At 37.7% G+C, this 21,479-nt stretch overlaps 1 long non-coding RNA gene across 1 annotated transcript in view; it reads left to right on the forward strand.

Moving 5' to 3' along the window:
- LOC141582255 (uncharacterized) overlaps positions 1–21,479 on the forward strand; it is a 154,302-nt gene that overhangs the window by 32,246 nt on the left and 100,577 nt on the right. The window contains exon 2 of the long non-coding RNA XR_012515071.1: positions 9,990–10,193. This is a non-coding gene — a long non-coding RNA (uncharacterized LOC141582255). The remainder of the gene's footprint in view (positions 1–9,989; positions 10,194–21,479) is intronic.

A 21,479-nucleotide genomic window follows, 5' to 3' on the forward strand; every position in this document is an offset into this window, starting at 1 on the left:
AGATGCTATCTTCTATTTTAGTTATACCCTTTCTGATGAGCCAGCCATAGTGCAGAACAGGGAGATTATTAGAGTGGAGCTGTAGAAACCAGTGACTTCCTAAAGTTTAAAGCAGGCCCACAATTATTCTCAGTACTTAAGCACTCTTTCCCCTAAAGAGTCATTGCACATTCAGCTTAAATATTAGCTCACTTTCTATAATAGCAGTGCTCTTAAAAAGATTTTATATAAGTGCACTTGGGAAGCTAGTTATTTAATGCTATCCTATGGTGAATTCTTTATTAAAATAAATACTTGTTACCAAATTTACCTTTTCTTTTATGGGGTTTTGTTGAATGAGCCACAACCACATTGATTCCAGTTGAATGAAAAGACATTGTTTCGTGGGCCAGCGGAACTTTCTAAGAGAGGCAATTCCTTCAGTCTAGGCTTGTCAGTCTCTCTTTTTATCACCCTGGTACCTGAATAGTAATGGATTGGGCCTAAATGGGGAAGGGCAGGTCTAAGAATTGACCTACAACATACCTCAGATCTAGGCAGTCCAGTCCTATCCTGGCTACTGTGGCCAGAGGCTGGTAAGTAGTGTCATTCTAAACAGGGAATAAAGTTCAGCTTCTGTGAGGTCAGGGAGTCAGCAGGAGAGCCCCCAGTGGGAGGGCTACTGGCCTTTTCCCAGAGCAGGGGCTAAGGGCTGCTCAGGATGGGTTTTTACTGCCTTTTGACTGTCAACACCCCAAAATTTCCAACTGTTATTTCTGGACAATAGAAAGTTAAGGATTTCTTTATGACGCAGTAATATGCTGGTAAGTGTTTAACAGGCTGCTGGAAAGAAGTTTGTAGGGACGAGTAAAAGAACCTCTTATTTGTGGCTCTTGCTGATTTCCCTGGTACAAATATTCTTACCATTGCTGATTTCAGGCAACCAGTGTGACATAATTGAACAGAGAGTTGGGAAGGGATGGGAAAAACCAGCTCCTACCAGCTAGCTCTGCTCCATCACCCTCTGCTATAGTTTGGTTTGCTTGGCACCTCCAAATCTCATGTTGAAATCTCATCCCCAGTGCTACGGGTGGGGCCTCATGCGAGGAGTTTGGGCCATGCGGAGGACCCCTCATGAATGGCTTGATGCCATCCTTGAGGTAATAAGTTGTCACCGTGTTATTTCCATGGAGAGCCAGCTGTTAAAGCCTGGCATCTCCTCCCCTACCACTTTCTCTCTTACAATGTGATCAGCATACAGCAGCTCCCTTTCACCCTCTGCCATGAGTGGAAGTGGCCTGAAGCCCTCACCGGAAGCAGCTGTTGGCACCATGCTTCTTGTACAGCCTACAGAGCTAGGAGCCAAATAAACCTCTTTTCTTTATAATGCACTCACCTCAAGTAACCTTCTGTAGCAATACAAACAGGTTAGACATATTCACCTTTTCTTGCTTGGGACCATGTCATATGCTCTAAAATTTTCTTTCAAACTTTTATTTTTCTTTTAACCTCTGTTCCAACATACTTATTAACTTTTTTTCTTTTTCTTCTTTCTTTTTCTCTCTCTCTTCTCCTCCCTCCCTCCCTCTTTCTCTCTTCCTGTTCCCAGTTATCTACAGGTGTTTCTCCAATATCATGGCAGGGTTATTTGTCAAGCAGTTTTTTTTCCACCAGATTTTAACACATTTTATTTTTCTAAGAGAATAAATTTTCATACTCCTGTGTTTTTCTGGTACAGAGACTTTTTCCTGCTGGCATATTTTCTCAGTCCCTCAGTGATGTTAGGGCAAAGCTATTTCTTCTAGTTCCTTCCACAGATGTAAATATTTTTCTTTTTAATTTTGATTTCTATTCCATGTACTATCATATGCAATCAGTTAATCCTCCAATATTTATTAGGCACAGGATGGATACTGTGAAAAGTACAACTGATGACAAGAAGACACTTCTGGCTAAAATTTAATTGGCAAGGAAAGAATAACACAGTAAAAAGTAGAGAACTTTGTAAGACCAAACATTTATAAGGGCTAAATTACATGGTTGTGAGTAGAAATCCAAACTGAAAGTCCTCAAAAATGTTTTGTTTGACCTGTACAGTGTTTTATAAAGTTTTCGATCGGTTCCAACATGGTGATATCACTCAGAATTTAGATGTCGTAATTTGACTGGAAGAGTAAGATGATTTGAGAACCCTGGGTCTACACTGGAATAAGGTAGCTATGCCTTAAGCCCATCACCATCCCCAACCCCATTGTCCTCTATCTGTAAACTTACCTTGTCCCAGTATCTAGGCCAACACTTCCTGTCCTTGGAGGGGATTTATGAACTCTTTGTTCAAACTCCATGTAACTCAGCATCAAGCCAAATCCAGTGCTCTGGCTCAAGGATGCATCCTAGAAACCTGGCCTCTTATTTATTTATTTATTTTTTTTAAATTGAGAACAAATCCTTGCTGTCTGTCACTTTTTGCATCTAGCCGGGCCAGTCTCTTCTTACAATGTTCCCTTTGCTGTGGTGGTACCTGAAACCCAGATTCTGGTAGAGAGCAGGGAGCTAGTACCTAACAGTTTACAGTGTTGCTATGGAGTCACTGGCTGGATGAGGCATCCTCCCATCCCTGGTTCAACCTCCTAATAACAACAGCTTGTCAGAACCATAACCAATGACATCATTCTAGATGCTGCTTCTGCTATGTAACAGTGTACGTGTTTTTCCATCATGGATAACTCCCACCCTGCCACATATCTGCTATGGCCCAGTGAGCACTGTGTCTTAATTGCGGGTCCTGGACCTCCTCTGTGTTCTCCATCTTACCACAGAAAACTTGCCAGTTCTGACCATCTGATGAAAGAGCACAGTTGGTCTGAATGGGGCTGAACTTGACTTGTGTAGAAATAAGTTTGACACAGCTTAGTTGGGTCAAGATTAGGAAGAAATATTAACCACTTCTCAAGAAAAATACTAAATATGGTTCTACTGACACTCTCCATTAGATAAAATATGGAGATGCTTTAAAATGGAAAAGTGATTTTCAGCATAAAACATCATTCTACTTCATTTATAACAAGGCCTTTGTATTCATTTTGTAAAATAATTTCCTCGTGTTCATTTCTTCATCCCCCACTATTTGCTGTTGTATTTGCAATCTCTGACGCTTGTTCATGATCCATAACTTCAGGCATTGCTAATCGGAGGTAAGAAAAGGAAAAGAATGAGAACGTCTTGCTGCTTTTAACATATATTATTATGAGTATTATTCTAAAAACTATACCAACATGCTACCTACAATTCTTAATGTTTCCCTTCTATACTTTATAGTTTCTCTTATTCCTTCTTTTATCCTTTCTCTTCTTTTTTTCTCTTTCCTTTTCTCATTTTTATTCTTCTCATTCTCCTCCACCATTCCCTTCTTTTTTTCTGTGATCTCTGGTGCTTTTTTTCTATGCTTCATAGGTATAAAACAAGATCATCTTCACATCAGAGCCCACTAAGTAACTCTCGGGCAACATGACTATTGGAAGTCATGTGGTTCTGCAAGAAATCCCAAATGGTGAGGTGGGGCATCTAGCGCATTTATTTGCCAGAAGCAGTACATAGTGGCTTTGGTGAACGATTCATCAAATCCTTGTTCAGCGTAAGGCAATGTGTGTTATCATTAATACATGTAAATAATTTTATGCATGCAAAAAGGCACAAGTTCCTTCTTAGGGCATATGTTTTGCCTATTAAAAATCATTACTGATATTTGGGTTCTGAGGAACGGTTAGAATTTCTATATTCAGGAACGATCATGATGGAACTAATGATTGCATAGGAGGAAGTGGATGTGAACTAGATCCAGTAGAAGTAATGTCCTTAGAAGAAAGTCCTGAGGAATCTTATCGGCACTGTACTCTGTTTAATATTCTGGCTCAGTGGACCCTGGAGGATCAGATATAGAGTAGCAAAGAGGAGAGAATTCAGAACGAAAAGAATGATTTGTGAGTTGAAGCAGTCGACTAAAGGAATGATGAGCATGCTCACCTAACTCTTGAGGAAGAGGAGAATATTCTCTGCTTTGTAAAATGCAAATTAGCAAAGAGCACCATGAGGTAGAAAGTCACCTTCAGATATCTGGCAACCATTATGCCTGATAATTATTCTAACGTATTTTTACATTACTTTATACTTTTCAAATAAAAACTGCTATTCTTGAAGCAAACATTGCAGGTAAGAGGACATTCTATGTCATTTTTATAGATACAGAAACTGAGATCTGAAGAAGATAAGTGTCTTACCCAGGGAAAAGTAAGTGATGAATGTGGAGTGGAAAGGAAAATCTAGGCCTACTGGCTCTACACGTTTCTATGTGCCTTTCCTGATTCTACCGATAAATAATGAAGACTAATTAAATATTGAAATTCAAAGTGCCAAGGGATTGGAATGGGCAAAGTACATAAGAATTATATAATATAATAGGAAAAATATGTTAACCTTCTGACATTGTTTTCCTATTGAATCCTATTGAAGCCTAAGACAGCACAGAGCTTGGGTCATTTGAAGCTGAAATTGAAAAGATGCTGTGAGGCCCAGGCTGCCTCTGCGAATAATGGAAGATAGACTGGGTGATCTGTTAAATGTGACTGGTTCAAGTCTAGAGGATTCAAATGGTTCTTGTTGTATTCATTAGAAACAGGTTTGCTTAACAGTCTCTAGAGTTCTCTGAGAATGGAGCTGACATTTGCAAATGATAGGCTTAGAAACTTCCTTCCCTCCATAATTCCCCTCTTCTATTGTTCCTTTTCCTTCGAGCTTTCCTTCTGGACATTGGTAAATCTCCAGGAAATGCACTTGTGTTTTCTGTTGTCACATCTCATCAGTGCTCTGCTGGGGAGGGGCTGGTGGAGGGAGACAGGAGAACCAGGAAGAAAGAGAGAATGCCCTGGGCTGAAATGGTAGCAGCATGCAAATGAAGGCCAACTCCGTGAACATTTCCCGAGCAGTCACATTTTATTACAACCAAATTATGGGATGCGATTCCTAGAAAATGGCAAAAGAGGGACCAAAAAAAAGGTGACCAGGAATAATTTCTTCTTAAAAAGTTAAGACATTCAAACGGTAAGGGTACTTACCATTCAATTTATATACTTTAATAAATACATACATATTTCCTAACTACACTTACCACCGTAGATAGGAAATAGAAGAGTGTGTGTGTGTCCATGTTAATTCTTATATCTTCACACAGATCTTTTGTCTTATTGCCATTTTGGTTCTATTGTAAATCTTCAGATTTGACCTGGGCAACCAACTCTTTCAAAATGCTTCAAAAGGCAATTCTCAATATTAGCACATTTAACTATGAACAAACTAAGGCATCTGTCAATGACTAGAGTCACCCTGATACCTATTTTAAAATACATATCCTTGAGAATCACTGTTCTGAAATTTTGATTTGCAGGTCAGGGATGGGAAATTCTGATGCATAGCCAGATTTGGAACCAGAAAGAAAGCATATTGTTCAAGTAATGCCAAACTGGTAAAGGCAATTTATTACTTTAAGAGTCTTATGATAACTCTGGCTTTTTGAGGGATTAAATTTGGGACAAAAAGTGAGGTCTAAATCACATGTCTGTCACATAAGGAATATTTCAATCTATAGGAGAATGAGAAGATATATTGTTATACTGTGAAGTACTGAGAAGCTTAATCAAAAGTGATTGAGATGTGGTTCCTGCCTTTCATACGCTCTCAGTCTGCCAAGACAAATAGCAGATAAACATGGAAGTGGTATAGAATACAGTGTGTGTAAGGTTTGTCATAGAAACTACAGGAACAGAGAGGGGACAAAACAGGCTCAGTAGGAGGCAGAGGTGGAAGACTTCATAGAGAAAATGATGCTTTTGTTGAATATGAAAGGATGCAAAGAGTTTAACAAAGGCGCAGTATCTAAAAGATACCTTTTCAATGTAAGAAAAGTGTAGCCTTTTGAAAGTGCATGACAGTATAATCTGCATAAAAACCAGTGGTCCGGTTTGTGCATGCTACAATATTCAAAATAAACCAAAACAAAAGAATCTGACAACTGAAAGTGATTTAAAAATAATTCAAATTTCATTGCATATTCTGAAATTTTTTATGTAAATCAAACCAAGGGAAGTAAATCATTATAGTTCTTATGTGTACCTTCCTTTCCTTCATGTGTCAACTCCTAGCAACTGAGATCTTCCCTGATCCAATCTCCTGCTTCCTGCCTTGTCACCCCTTATCTTTGTTCATGTTTTTTAACCTTCATTCTTTCAGCTAACTAGATTTAAAATAGTTATTCTCCAAATGCTACATTTATAAACAAAATAAAAATAAAAACATGCTTCCAAACAAGATAGAATAACAGGGACTAAATTTACCCTCCCTTATGAAACAACTAAAATGAATACAATATATGAAACAGTTGCTTTCAAGACACTGGCATCAGGAAAACAAGTGAAGTAACCTCTGATTACCTCATATTTCTGTATGAAGAGAGTTAGTGTGTGATGGCACAAGAAGGGATCAGCCAGGCTGAAGCCAGATGGACTCCCTGAATTGAAGAAACAAAGTTGAGAATGTAGGAAGGTGAAAGTGGCTCGAGTTTACAGAGCCGAGTACCAGAGATGAGAGAGCTGCACAGAGAGAGCTCAGGAGATCTGCAGGGGGTTACCATCCAGTATTCAGCTGAGGACTGACCAATATATGTATGTGAGAAAACTATCAAAGAATGGGGAAAGAGCCACCAGAAAGAATTAAAGGTAACATGCCTGACACTCACCCAGATCCGGGAAACATTCCTGCTTCCACCAGTAAGAGTAGGGAACCTTATGATTATGAAGGCTTGGGTAGAGTACACAGAACAATATTGCCTCAATAGTGCAAAAATAATTATTCCTAGATTAAGCACAACTGAGGTGCTCCTTATCAAATCTTAGAAGCAAGGCACATTTAATCGCTTCCAAGTAACTAAGCTAACTCACAGAACAAAACCTAAGAATATTCACAAAAAAGCAAAAAACATCTGAACGCAAGAGGATAAAATACATGATGGATGACAGTCAATAAAAAATTAGTCAGTGCTATGGCCTGAATGTTCATGTTTTCCCAAAATTCGTATATTGAAATCTTAACCCCCAGGGTGATTGTATTAGGATGTGGAACCATTTGGGAGGTAATAGGTCATGAGGACAGAACCCTCACAACTGGAATTGGTGCTTTTGTAAAAGGGGCTCAGAGAGTTGCCTTGGCCTTTCACCATGTGAAGACATAGTGAAAAGGCACCATGTGTGAGAAAGTGGGCCCTCACCAGATACCAAATGTGCTGTCACCTTGATTTTGGACTTGCCAGCCTCTAGAGCTGTGAGGAATAAATTATTGTCATTTATAAGCTACCCAGTTTATGGCATTTTGCTATATTGGTCCCAATATATTAATTAGGCAAATGAAGAGGGAAGAAAGTACTATGTACTTTAGGGAAAAAAAGTACTACTTTTAGAAAAAAACTAAATCTGTCAAAATCAGAACTGACATAGATATTAAAATTAGTAGAAAGTATATTAAAATGATTATTACTACTGCATTCTAGATATACACAATCTGAAATAGAGACATGGAAGAAATAAAAAGTAACCAAATAAAAAATTAAGACCTAAAACTATGATGTCTGAAATTTTATAATATATGTGTAACACATATATGTGAATATACATATATATGTATACACACACACAAACATACACTTACGTCCAATGAAGTTCTTAACAATAGATTGGAAAGAAGAAAAGATTAGTGAATGTAATAATATAACAGAAACTTTCTGAAATTAAACACAGGAAGGAAAAACAAAAATACCATTAAAAGAACACTGCAGACCTGTGGAAAAGCTGTTAAGATGCCTAGTACACATGTGAACATAACTGTGGAAGGATAAGGGTTTTGGAAAAAATATTTGAAAAAATAATAGCCAAGTATTTGTGAAACCTAATAAAACCTATAATCACATATCAAAGAAGCCTAATGAACCCCAAGCATAAGAAACATGAAGAAAATTACACCAAGGCATAACAATCAATTTGCTAACACCATATTACATACAAAAGATGAAAGATTAATGTAGCAGCAGATTTTTTGGGGTGTCAGAAACAATGGAAGCAAGAAGACAGTAGAGCAATGTCTTTAAAATAAAGAAAAAAAAAAGATGTCACTCCAGAATCCTGTATTCAGTGAAAATGTATTTTATATTTGAAGGCAAAATAAATACTTTTTTCAGCACATAGTAGTTGAAAATACAGCACATTCATTGTACAAGAGGTATTAAAGGAAGTTTTTAGGAAAAAGGAAAATAACACCAGATGACAATTTGAACCATAATAAAGAAATGAAGAACACTAGAAACAGTTACAACATGGGTAAATATATAAGAGCTTTTTCTGTCATTTATATCTGTGAACCTAAGTTAATATTAAATAAAAATATTAATGCAGTGTGGGGTTTATAACATATGTATAAGCAAAATATATGGCAATAATAGCCTAAAGGACAAAAAGGGAGAAATATAACTATACTACTCAAGGTTCATACATTATATGTGAAGCAGTATACTCTCACTTGCAGGTATACTGCAATAAGTCAAAGATGTACATTACAAACTCTAAAGCACCTTTTATAATAACATGGTAGAGGAATATAACTAAAAATTTAACAAAAGAAAATAAAAACAATTAATCCAAAAGAAACCATGAATTCCTACTGCTTTCCTAATAGAATGGCTGTCATTAAGAAGAATGACCATATCACATGTTAGCAAGGCTGTAGAGCAACTGGAAATCCAGTGCTGATGGAAATCCAAAATGGTACAACCACTTTGGAAAAAGAAAAGTTAAGCAAAAATTTACCATATATCCGAGCTGTTTCATTCCTATGCATTTACCTCAAAGAAATGAAAGCATATATCTATAAAAGACTTGTACACATTTTCATAGCAGTTTCATATTAGCTCCAAACTGGAAACGTCCCAGTTGGCCATCAACAGACGAGTATTGTGGTATATCCATGCAGTGGAATATTCCTTAGCAGTGAAAGCAATGAACTATTGGCACATTGTACAACATGGATGAATTTCAAAATAATTATTCTGAGTTAAAGGCACCAAACACAAAGAGGACATGTTCTGTAATTACATTTGTAAACAGTTCTAGAGAACTGAAGATGTTCTGTGATAGAAAGTAGACAAATAGTTTCCCAGTGGATGAGGATGAAGGAACAAAGAGTAGGTAGGAGGTATTCCAGATGGCATGAGGAAACTTTTGGTCTGATGGATGTATTCACTGTCTTGACTTGATGGTAGTTTTATGGTTATATGCATATGCCCAAACTCACCAAATTATACATTTTTATGTGTGTGAAGTTTATTGTATATAAGTTATGTGACAAGGACAGAGCATGAGAGAGAGACCAAATTCAGAATTCTTTTTGGCAAGATAAAGCCAAATGTAAGAATTTGTTCACATGAATAGGTGCTGTCCCTGCCGCATGTAAATTTCATTGTACATTATATTAATGGCTTTCAAGTAATATAGATTTTCCAGACAGACTTTCACATGTCTGCCTACCCAAGGCTTTCACACAATCAAATGTGGGAGTCAATCCAAACAAACACACTTTAAAAGGTGAATAAAATAATGTCACCTTTCTTTCAAATCCCTGAATTCCATACTTGGTTAAAATTTTGGCATGCCATTCAATTAGAAAACCATGAAGTGTCTATTCTATTAAGCATACTAACATATATCTTTCTGATGCTTATGTCAGTGGTGTAGCTCCTACCCCAAACCTCCATGTCCTTAATTCTCTAACTATTTTTAGCTCCGGGGGCTCTTTTCATTTACTTTTTAATGCTGTTCTCTTATCTCATAGATTTATTTCAAGATTTTCACCTCATTCTCACATGTTCTGTCTTTGATTTGATGCTAATGATAGCTCTTTTTCTTAAACTCTTTCAGGTCTCCTGAAGAATTTTATCTTAAAACTTTCTATCTTGGAAAAATTTGGCTGTCTTAGCTACTCATGATGTACTGAAACATAGAAGTCAGGGTCACAGCAAAGCAGAACTCACCCAGACGGTTCAGATGGAAAATCTTTATTAACGAAGATGTAAAACCAAAAAGGATGTCCAGAACCATGGATGTGGGGCTACCTTGAGAGAGGTGAGTGAATAATGAAGAGACATCCTGATGTTTCTTCTTCCTTCCACTATCCGGTGAATGTGTCCCATTGCCAGCTGGGAAAGGAAGCATGCAGAATGCTGTCTACAGAGGCCATCCTTCTAGGGGTATGAAGCTTAACAGAAAAATAGAAGCATGGATCTGGGAGATAAAACAGCAAACCATTAGTTTCAGAGGTTTATTCTGAAAATTCTCTCTCAGCTCCTTTATGTCTCCTATCTCTAATAGATAGCTGTTGTATAACGAGCTGCATAGTTTCAAAGGCAGAATGTTAAGAGTGCTTTAAAAGGGCAGCATTTTCCTCAACTAAAATTTATTGAGCAAATCTATGAAAGCACAGTTTGTAGGTGCTGTGGGAACAAAGGAATGAATCCGATCCATGTTCTTGTCTGCAGAGGTTACGTTTTGTTTGTGGAGGACAAATTTAATATTTTTAAAAAGGTAGTCTATGGTAAGGACTTTCACATGGATACAAATAGTGTGCCACAGGAGAACAGGGTGGGTGTTCATGTCGGTCTTTGCTCGTTTGCCCACTTTCTCCCAGTTGCCCCAGCTTTCTATAGCTGGGATCACTGATGCCCTAGCTTACGGGGCTAGGCCTGCTCAGTTCCTGAGTCAGTGCTAAAAGAAGAAATAATGTATTCATACTATCTGCCACAGTTCTATCCAATAGGACTAAGAATTTTCCTGGTTATAGATTCAGAATTTGTTGGCTCATATAAAAAAAAAATACATGTTAAGACACTGGACTTTTGATGAGGCCAAAAACCTTGTGTCTTTGAGGATTACATCAGCCTCGGCACCAAGGAAGTTCCAAAGTCACCTGTTGTCTCCTTTACCTTTGTATATGTACATTCACTCATTCATTCTTTCCTGAATGCTCACCCTATGCCAGAGACTGCACTAAGACCTGGAGATATAGTGGTGACACAGACCCACAGGAACTGTCTCCGTCCTCATGAAGATAATGTTCTTGTGGAAAAGATAAGTTGAAGTACATAAACATATATGACAATGTTTCAGAGGGCCATACAGAAAAGCAGGAGCATTGATTGATAGAGAGTAACTGAGAGTGAAATGCATACACAGGAGGGTGTCTCTGAGACGATGGCAGTCAAGCTGAGATTTCAGAGACAAGAAGTTACTGACTGTAAAAAGAGCCAAAAGAAAGAATGCTGAGAAAGAGGGAAGAACAGTGAAAAAAGCCTCCGAAGTGAAAGAGTTTGAACTGCTTAAGGCATAGAGAGGAGATTACTGTAGCTTGAATGTAGTAAGAGAGTGGGAGAGAGAAAAAGATGCATCTGGAAAGACAGGAGAGAGCTAAATTCTGCAAGACCTTCTAGACCAGAGCAGACATTTAGGGTTTTATTCTAATTGCTAGGTATTTTAAGCAGAAGAGTGACATAATTTGTCTTGCAATTTTCTGGGTGAAAATGGAGTCTAGGTAAGAAGAGTAGACTGAAGAGGTGCCAATCAAAGTTGTTTAGGCAAGAGATAATCATGACATTGCCTAGGGTGGAAGAGTGAAAATAAAGTGGCCTGAAATATTTTGGTTGTAGACCATTAGGATCTGTATAAGCAGAGTCGGAAGTGATGTGAAAGAGAGGAAGCACACCTCCCAGAAATGTTTCACCTGAACAATCTTCTCTGCAGTGTTCCTGACACATTATCCTCTGGTTTCAACTAAACGTGTTCAATGCTGGGGTTCTCACCCCTTTGTGAGTCCATCCTTCCAGCACCTCATAAGGCAGCTCTGGTGGTCATAGTGTCCTCTAATGTAAATCAACTGGGCCAATGATATGGGTTTTTTAAACGAAAATTTGAAATTTAAATACATAATTGATTTAAACTCAATGGTCTTTTATGTTTTAGCTATTTATTTCTAGAAACTGTTACTGTAACTAAATTGTAGTTTTTCTGCACATGCCTCAAGGTGTGCAGAGGAAGCTCTATGGAGCCCCATGAAGCCCTGTGGCCAGTGGGTTGAAACCCCCCTTTCATTGTCTTCTTCCCAGTGTGGTTCAATGAGGAGCGTCTGATATTTTCACCATGATGGTCGTCTTCAACTCTGTCTCTGAGTCTGTTAGGCAATTGCTCCTTCTGTAAGAGGGAAGAGGTGATTGAAGGAGTTTCCCTTTTATTTGTGGTAGTCAGACACCAAACAATCACTGAGGGACCATTCTTGGCATTTAGTGAAGAGAGCAATGTGTAAAAAAGAAAGTACAGAAGCATCCTATAAAAATAACAATAAAATAATATTTGTCCAAGTTATTATAAAATCTCATATGGATTTGCTTTGTGCACAGGAAAGAATATTCTGTGTTTTACCTGATGATTGGGAAAATGTGTAATTTTATGCTTGTTCTAGTAAAGCAGATTGTGGCAAAGCTATACGGCAAGTATTAGTAAGAACTGACATTTTTCTTGTGCCTTTCATCCCAAAACACTCCAGAAAACTGTACGTATGAAGCGTAAAGCATATGGGAAAGCACAGTCAGGATGTGCATGTGAGAGGTCACCAAACAGATGGATTCCTTCACTGAGATGAGCCAGCTTTGCTCTGCGTAAGGTGGAGAGGCTCAAGCTCAACAATGGACATGATGCTGCTTGCTGTTTGCTCGACATTTTTTAAGTCAGTCAGCTTGCTTTGAGTAATCCAGTTTCTAAGGAAGAGGGGATTAAGTAATGCAAACTCACTCAGGGATTTACTTAATGTGCCTTATGAAGCCAGAGTATTATTCATGGACATTTCACGGATGGGCATACATCTGAGTGAGAGGAAATAAAACAGCCCAGAGGAGCAGCTTGAGTAAATTGGAATACACTGGAAATGAGGAGGTCCTGGATATGGCAATGGAGTCTCCCACGAGCCAGGGTGAATAGCCCAGACTGGTTAACGTTGTTCTGGAGCTTGTATTAGTGTGTCAATAAAAAGTGGATGCAGATAGCAAGCACAGACATTGCATAGAAAAAGCACTTTATTTTCTTCGGAGCTGAGATTACAATTTAGGCTGTGGTTATTAGGAGACAAAGAAGCAGTGGGTTGAAGAAAATGCTGGCTAGTTTAAATGGCTCTTTCAGATCATCAGGGTCATATGGTCTATTATTTGGCATTTGCTTACTTCTCATGGCTTCACCAAGAATAGGCAGATTTGTTAGTTACACATAGAGCTGATTCCAGTGTCTAGTGACTAAAATCACCCTCCGGGCTTACCTCCTTTTAGGAAATGGGATATAAGGCTAGCTTTCCTAATCCTCTTAAACCTTTGTTGATACTGTTTAGAATTAGGAACCAAAATCTAGTAAGACTCTATTGAATCGTTTATCTAATATTAAACCATTGTTTTATCAAAATACATCTGCTTGTCTCCCTGAGCTGTATCATTTTTGTTGGCCATTGGTCAATTTGGTTATCTTAATGAACCTGGAGGAATGTTGGTTGCTTTGTCTCAGGTAAGCATGGAAGAGCCTTACTCATATTATGTCTCATTACCTACCACTCGCTTCTCATTTACCTGCACTCTCTACCTTTGCATGTGCTGATAGATTCTGCCCTTCAGAAAAATCAGGCAAAAGTCTTCATTCTAGCTGAATGTGCAATTCTTAAATGACAATCCTTGAAATAGGCAGCAAAGTGCCATATTATGTGAGTCCAGCAGTTCGGACGAGGGCATCTATCTTCTAAAAACTCCTACTGTGGGAAAGTCTTTTATTCACTTATTAGACAATGCAAGTATTAAAAGTGTTCTTGTTTCCTTAGAGGTATATACTGAAATATTTTTAGTTGAAACAATGATTTCTGGCATTTGTTTCAATATAATCCTGACGTGGGGACATGGTGTTTAGATGTGAGAAGATGAAAGAAGGCTGTCCGTATATTGATAATACTTGTTGAATGTGGAGAGCGGATAAAACAGGTGCATTATTCTATCGCCTTTACATTTGTAGATGACTAAAACATTAAATAATCAAAGTTTTTGAAAAGCAAAAAGAGAGTTAGGATCAGGGTAAAATATTAACTTAAAGTTTACACAAAGGCAGATTTCACAAATAAGCCGTGCAGGGACATCACTCATTCTCTTACCTGTCACAAACATCAATAATGAATTGACTAATCCAGCACACTCCCCCTCTCACCCTCCCCCATAGTGTCGAGGTGGTTTCTGAGGCAGACTTTAGGCAGCCATTGCATGATTTGACTAGTTAGCAAGTAGGATGATAACCATTTGTCACTCCTACATTAAGATGTAAAGGAATAAGAAGAATTCCCTCACTCTCCCAAAAAGTAGGAGTGGTGGTGTTGGGTGCCTGAAAAAGGTAGAAAAGAAAAATTGCAACAACAAAAAAATAAAAAATACAGAAAATACTGAGATCACTAAAGAGAAATAGAAGACTATCTTCTTAAATGTCTCTCCAAGAATTGGCAGAATGGGTTTTTGGATCATGGGACACACCGATTCCTCATGATGCTGGAAGTGCTGGAGGCCAGTTAGTGGTTAATGCTTCAGGACTAAGCTCTTAATATTTCATTCTGTTTTGTTGCATAATTTCTAGTTTCTCCAATAAAGATATTTTCACGAGCTATTTGTTGAAAAAACTTAAATTCCATTATCTAATGTTTAAAGAGACATTAGAGAGATATGGGAGGAGATAAAGAAATAAAACTTTATTGGGCTTCATGGGAAAAAGTGTTTAAGGAAATAGCAAATTGCCTCCAGAAACCTTGAAGAATAATATAGGTCTATACTCCAGGTCTCTTTAGTATTTGCCACTGCTTAGGAGTTCATTTATATTCGAATGTCGGGTCACTTCTTCCACACAAAGTACACGAACAGGTGCGTTGTTAGAATAGTCACCTGTTGAGATTTCCTCTTGTCATTGCATTTTGAAACCGCTTCTAGTGAGGCTGCATAAGACTGCTGTCCATTTTCAGCTTGCTTCTGGTTACTAAACTCATTTTTACATAAACCAAGCTCGGGATTTTTCCTTCTCCTTTTACAATTTCCAAAGAGCCATAGACGGAAGCGGAGGAAGCGTCATTGGTCCAAGAATGGTGGATACCCTGGGGAGTATGCAGTTTACTCACACCCTCTGGTTCTGGTGGAGCTCAGTTTCAAAGGCGGCAAGTCCATCTCACAATGTATTGCTGCTGAGCCCATGAACCTTAGGACACAGTGGGTCAAAAGGATCCAGCTCCTCATCGGAAGTTCCAGCTGCATAACCGTTGATGTTTCATGGTCAGGCGTCTGTTTCACTAGGGTAGAGTAACATAACAAGAGTTGCTTTTCAAAAGGTGTGTAATTCTCTTCAGCAGAGGGCAAGATTCTGCTTTAGAATCCCCAGGGCTGCAAAGGGATTTTCCTGTAAACTCCACATGGCATCTTTTTCCAGCACTGATACTTCTTTGTTGTTGTTGTTGTTGTTTTTCTTTTTTTTTTTCTTTTCAGTACTGATACTTCTAAGATCATAGGAGAATAAGGTGGCAAGATGGTTAATACCACAGCCTGGGCATGCTGAAGAGCCCTCTCCTATTCTGTGCTTCACTCAAAGCTTGTAGACTTTTGTATCACTCTGTATCTAGTCCAAAGCCATGTTTCTAGGTGTTGAATATGCAGCCACGAGGACCCAAAATATTCTTCATTCATCATAGTAGAAAGTGCAATAATTTGTCTTCACTTTGAAGAGAATGGCTTGGTACAGCTCTAACTACTAAACCAATACAGATTTTATGGCTATGTTTGGCCCCTGAATCTTCAGTGCTCCTCTCCCGAATTCTAGAGTACATGTGCTTTCTAAAGACACCAATGTGTTAGTAACCACTTGCTCATCAGGTCCAGTCAACATAATATCCTCAGGGTGGATCATGGTGGTTTTCTGTGGAATGTCACAATGTTCCAATCCTCTTCAGACTAAATGATGATAGACAGCATGGGAGTTAACATATCTTGGGAACAAACTCTAAGTGTATCATGGTATCTATTCCATGTGAACGGAAATTGCTTTCAATCCTATTTCTGTTTGGAATAGAAAAAGAAGGTATTCACCAAGTCAATGGCCCCATGCAACATACCTGAGTTTATAATAATCGGCTGTTGCTAGGATAACCATATCTGGCATGGTGGTTGTGAGGAATTGGGGCTGCTACATAGCTGAGCTAGCATTAGTGTGCAGTCATCCCTCACAATCTATTCAGTTTCTGCAGACCCTAGTTGGTGAATAAAATGGGGATATGTTATAAAACAATGCCCTCATATGCTTTTTAATAGTGGCCCTTATCTCCACTATCACCCCCAGGATGCCATACAGGAAAATTCTTAGTTCTTGTTTTATTTTACAGGACTTAGCACATCACTCTAGCTTCTTTGAAAGCTTGTAGCGTCTACTCATCTTCCCTCACTGACTTTTCCTCCTCAATATCCTTTGATGGTTCTTCATCACCTCCTGACTTTGAACATTGGATTGCTCTATTCCTTGGCCTTCTTCTGTTTCTTCAGTGATCTTATCTAGTCTCGCAGTTTTAAATATGAATTCTTTATCTTCAGTTCAAACCTCTCCTTTTTAAACCACAGACCTGAGCATACAACAGCTGGCTTAGTAAGTCTGCTTGGATATCTCACAGGCATTATGACTTAAAATATTCCAAAAATGAACTTCCACAGCAGGTCTGTCTCTGTCATTTTCCTTGTCTAACGTAATGGCAGTTTAGCTATCCAGTTGCCCAGGCCAAAAACCATGGAATGATTCCTAACTCTTGGTTTTCTATCCTACGTCAAATTCATTAGCAAAGCCTTTGAGTTCGACTATAAAAAATGTATCTAGGGTTAAAAATCACTTCTCGCCGTTTCCATTACTGTTGTCTTGGTTCAAGCCACTAACATCTCACCTAAATTACTGCAAGTTTCCAGACACATTTTTCCACTTTCATCCTTGTCTTCTTAAAAGGTCTTATAAAATCAGCAGCAAGTATGATACTCTTGAAACTAAGGTCACATCATTCTTCTGCTCAAAGACCTTTATTCATTTAATAATTATTGTCTACCATGTGCCAGCCAAAGGGATACTAGTGGTCACAAAACAAACAAATTTCTTGCCTTCCTGGACCTTGCAGTGTATCAGGAAAGATGGAAAATAATAGCATAGTTAGTGCATAATAATTCTAACAAATGTCCTAAGGGATAAATACAACGAACAGTGAGAATATATAAAAATGAATATATAATAAAATAATACATAATAAGGGAGCCCAGAAGAAATACTGTTAAATTTAAAATCTGAAGGATGGGTAGCACTGTGTTGGAGCTATGAGTGTATAAATATCACATCATTAGAAAGTGGTGAAATGAATATTCAAAACCAGGTGAATATGTCTCTCACCTTGAACTTTAAAGCATCATGTAATATTATTCTTGATGTTAAATCTGGTGATCATAATTTATCAAGATTGTGAGGCCTATAGGTAGTGAAGTCTGAACTCAACTACAGAATCGGAGTTCTTTTTTTTTTTTTTTAAACCTCAGTCCCCTTCAATCAGTTTTATGACAAGACTTACATTTTTAGATGGATTAGAAGAGAATTTTATTAAGATCTATGCTCAGAAAATTCAGCTCAACAACGTATATGTTATATGGATCCATTATAATCATAATCACCTTTATATAGAGCTTACTATATACTGGGCACTTTGCTGAACACTCTAAGATGAACTATTTTATTTAAATTTCACAACAGCATTATGAAATATGGTCTGTTATTCCCATTTTACTGACTTAATAGCTGTGTTATCACTGCGAATATTTCTACATTTTCAGTCACAGCTGTTGGCAACACCAACGCCTAATCATGTTTGAAAACTTGAGAGTTGCAAAACATAGAGTCCTGTTGGTTTCTTTATTTCCGTGGTTATCTACCTATCCCTGGCCCTCATCCACATCCATTGCCTCCAGAAACAGGTGTGCTTTGGTGACAATTTCAACACCTGCTAAGGAAATCACAGGAAGGTTGTGTATGAACCAGTTTGACACAGGGATTGCAGAAAAGGAGGCAGTTTAGGCTCCCTGTGTTGGTGTGTAAGTGGCAGGCTGTTTGCACAGGCTCCACAAACACCCTCCCACCCCCACCTTTCAGCCTGGGATTGTTACCCTGGTCCCTGTCACATCATAAAACACCTTCTTATTAAAATTATCATGGCTCTTCTTTAATTATCTTAATAGAGATTCTAATTTTAGATTCCTCTGTTAGTGTCAAAAATAAACACATATGCATATATGTAAAAGCAGAGAATAAACATAACCAACAATAACCAAAAGCGAGTGCAACCCAACTTCTGAGGAATTTCTCTTGCAAACAGCTAATTGAAACATTCCTTCAATTTGCGCTGCTCAGTTTTGACAGTGGCTCTGCCCCTTGTCATAAAATCAATGGTCTTTTTTATCCCTTCTCTTCTTTTACCATCTCGCCTCTGACTGTAAGGCCTTCTTTCCCCACTCAGAGTCTTCCTCAGATCATCGGGGTTAAGTGATCTTTTCATGCCGCCTGGCCAGACTGTCACAAGACATCGAGTGGCTTTTGAAAATGAGCCACGTTAAATGGACTTGATGGGGGTTACAGCCACCATTATTGCTATCACCACTGTGATAAAATGGAGCAATAATGACGGGGAAGGTACTTATCACTGTCTTTTTGAGATCACTTAAGATAGTTTGGGTCTGAAGCTTTTTGCCAAAGATAAATGGAACATGTACAAGATAAATGTTACTATTGCAGAATCTTTTGTGTGTGAACTCACGTGGGCCTGCGTCGTTTACCTATTTGGCAGCTAGAGAGGGGAAGATAAAGACAGGTAGGTGAATTTCCAGTGGCCGCTCGTCACAGCTCAGGGTTAGAGTTAGCTTCACTTAAATGAGAAAGTTAGGATATAGATACTGGAACAAAACAGAATTGCGTGTTGTCATTTTTTAAATTGCCAAATACCATCTATTTGACTTAAGTATGTGTGGTCATGGGATGGATCAAATTCTGTACTGTAGAAATCTAACAATCATTATGGTTTAGATGGAGAGGCTCAGAAGTAGTTACTTGGAGCTCTGGGTTCTAGTCTAGTTCTATCAGCTAACTTGCTGTGTGACCTTGGGTGAAATACTTGACCTTCCTCCGTCTCTGTTTCGTAAGGTGATCAACCTCATTCCAGTTGACCCTGGACTGTCCTGGTTCTAGCATTGAAACTACCCAGTCCTGGGAAACTCCTCAGTGCTGGGCAAATCAGATGGTTGGTGATTCCATTGTTTTCTCAGCTAATGATTTAGAAATGTAAAGTAATATAAATTTTATGGCATGGTTATCTTATACGTCACGTCTTGGTCCTATCTGTAGACTTTACAGTCTTAAAGGAGTGTCTACATGTATCAAAAATGACCTTCCTTTTAACAAAAAATTCCTGGTCTTGGCACAGTAGAAGCAGGTAATCAGAGACAGAGGCATTTAGCAGACTAACTCTACTTTAATGTATATTGGTTAATTTTACAAGTATACAGAAGACCTTTATGAATCTATTCTGTAGGGAGTGTAAACTCCAACTCATCTCAAAAGGAGTGCAGCAAAGGAAGGAGACTTGTGTAATTACAATGGAAAGAAAATAATTTGTGGTTTGAACTCTTTTGTATTTCAAACAGTTGAGCATTGATTTCCTAAATTGTAAACAGTAAAACCTCATAAGATTATTGCGAAGAAATGAGATTAAGGTTGTGTATGTTCCTGCCATGTAAAAGTTGTTGAACAAAAGTTAGTTTTCTTTCTAAAAGAATATAGTCTTTGCTTCATTTATACCAGAAAAAAATAGAAGTTACATGAATTTTCAAGCACACTCTCCCTTTTATGATACAGAATGTGTATGTGTATATATATATATATATATATATGTGTGTGTGTGTGTGTGTGTGTGTATATATACATGTGTGTGTATATATATACATATAAACACTCATACATATATATACACACACACACACACACACACACACATATATATATATATATATATATATATATATATATATATATATATATAAAAGAAACTTTTATAGAGCAGTTTTAGGCTCAAAGCAAAGTTGAGAGGAAGATAGAGAAATGTCTGTATGCTCCCTGCTCCCACACATGCATTCCCTCCCCCATTATTAACACCTCTCACTAGAGGGGTCCATGTGTTAAAGAAGATAACCTATGTTGGCACGTCATTATGACTCAAAAAGTCCATAGTTTAGATTAGGGTTCACTCTTGGTGTTGCATATTCTATGGGTGTGGATGAATATAAAATAATATGTATTCATCGTTATAGTTCTGTATAGAATATTGTCACTGCCCGAAAAACCCTCTCTGCTCTATTTATCCCTGCCTTCCCTCTATCTCCTGGCAATGACAGATCTTTCACTTTCAGGATGCAGAAAGTTGATAGAAGTTTTTTTTTACTATCTCTGTAGTTTTACCTTTTCCAGGATATCAAACAGTTGGAATCATAGACTATATAGGCTCTATGCAGAATTAAAAAGACTCTATAAACCTTTTCAGATTGCAGATGCCTGTATTTTTGTTTTATGTATTTATAGGTTTTAATGAGGCAAATCACCTGCTGTCTTGATCTTAATTATATTACCCATAAAATGAGGTACTTAAAGCAATTCTGAAATGTCTTTCATTTCTAATATTGTGCTAGTCTGGAATCATCATAGCCTTTAAGATTTTTGCTTATAAAAGTTTTATAAAATACAGAGAATCATTAATAAACTCCCATGTATTTATTACCAGTTTCACCACTAACAGCATGTTAGAATAGCTTTATATCAAAAGAAAAATATATACAACTATAAAATATTATGCACTCATTGTAAAAGTGTATGTAATACATGAAGAAGTAAAATGAAATTGACCTTAATTTCTGTTCCTAGAGACAACTATTAAATATATATCTACATACTTAATATTTGACAAAGCAGTAACATCTTTAAGATTCAAAATGTAGTTCATAATGATTAATATCCTTCAGTTGGAGACACAAAACAAAATAATGGCATAGAAATTGGCAAGTTAGAGTTCTAATCTAGAACCAGCCACCAACTACCTGCCCCTTTACCTTTAAAGGCCTCATTTCCTCATCTTGAAACTGCAGGAGTTGGACTGGATGCTGCTGAGCTTATAAGTAGTCATATATGGTAAAATAATTTGACAGATTAATTTTAGCATTAATAGCAAATCAGGTTAAAACCAACCATAGTTTG

This window comes from Saimiri boliviensis, chromosome 19 (assembly GCF_048565385.1).
Source record: "Saimiri boliviensis isolate mSaiBol1 chromosome 19, mSaiBol1.pri, whole genome shotgun sequence".
NCBI lineage: Eukaryota > Metazoa > Chordata > Mammalia > Primates > Cebidae > Saimiri > Saimiri boliviensis.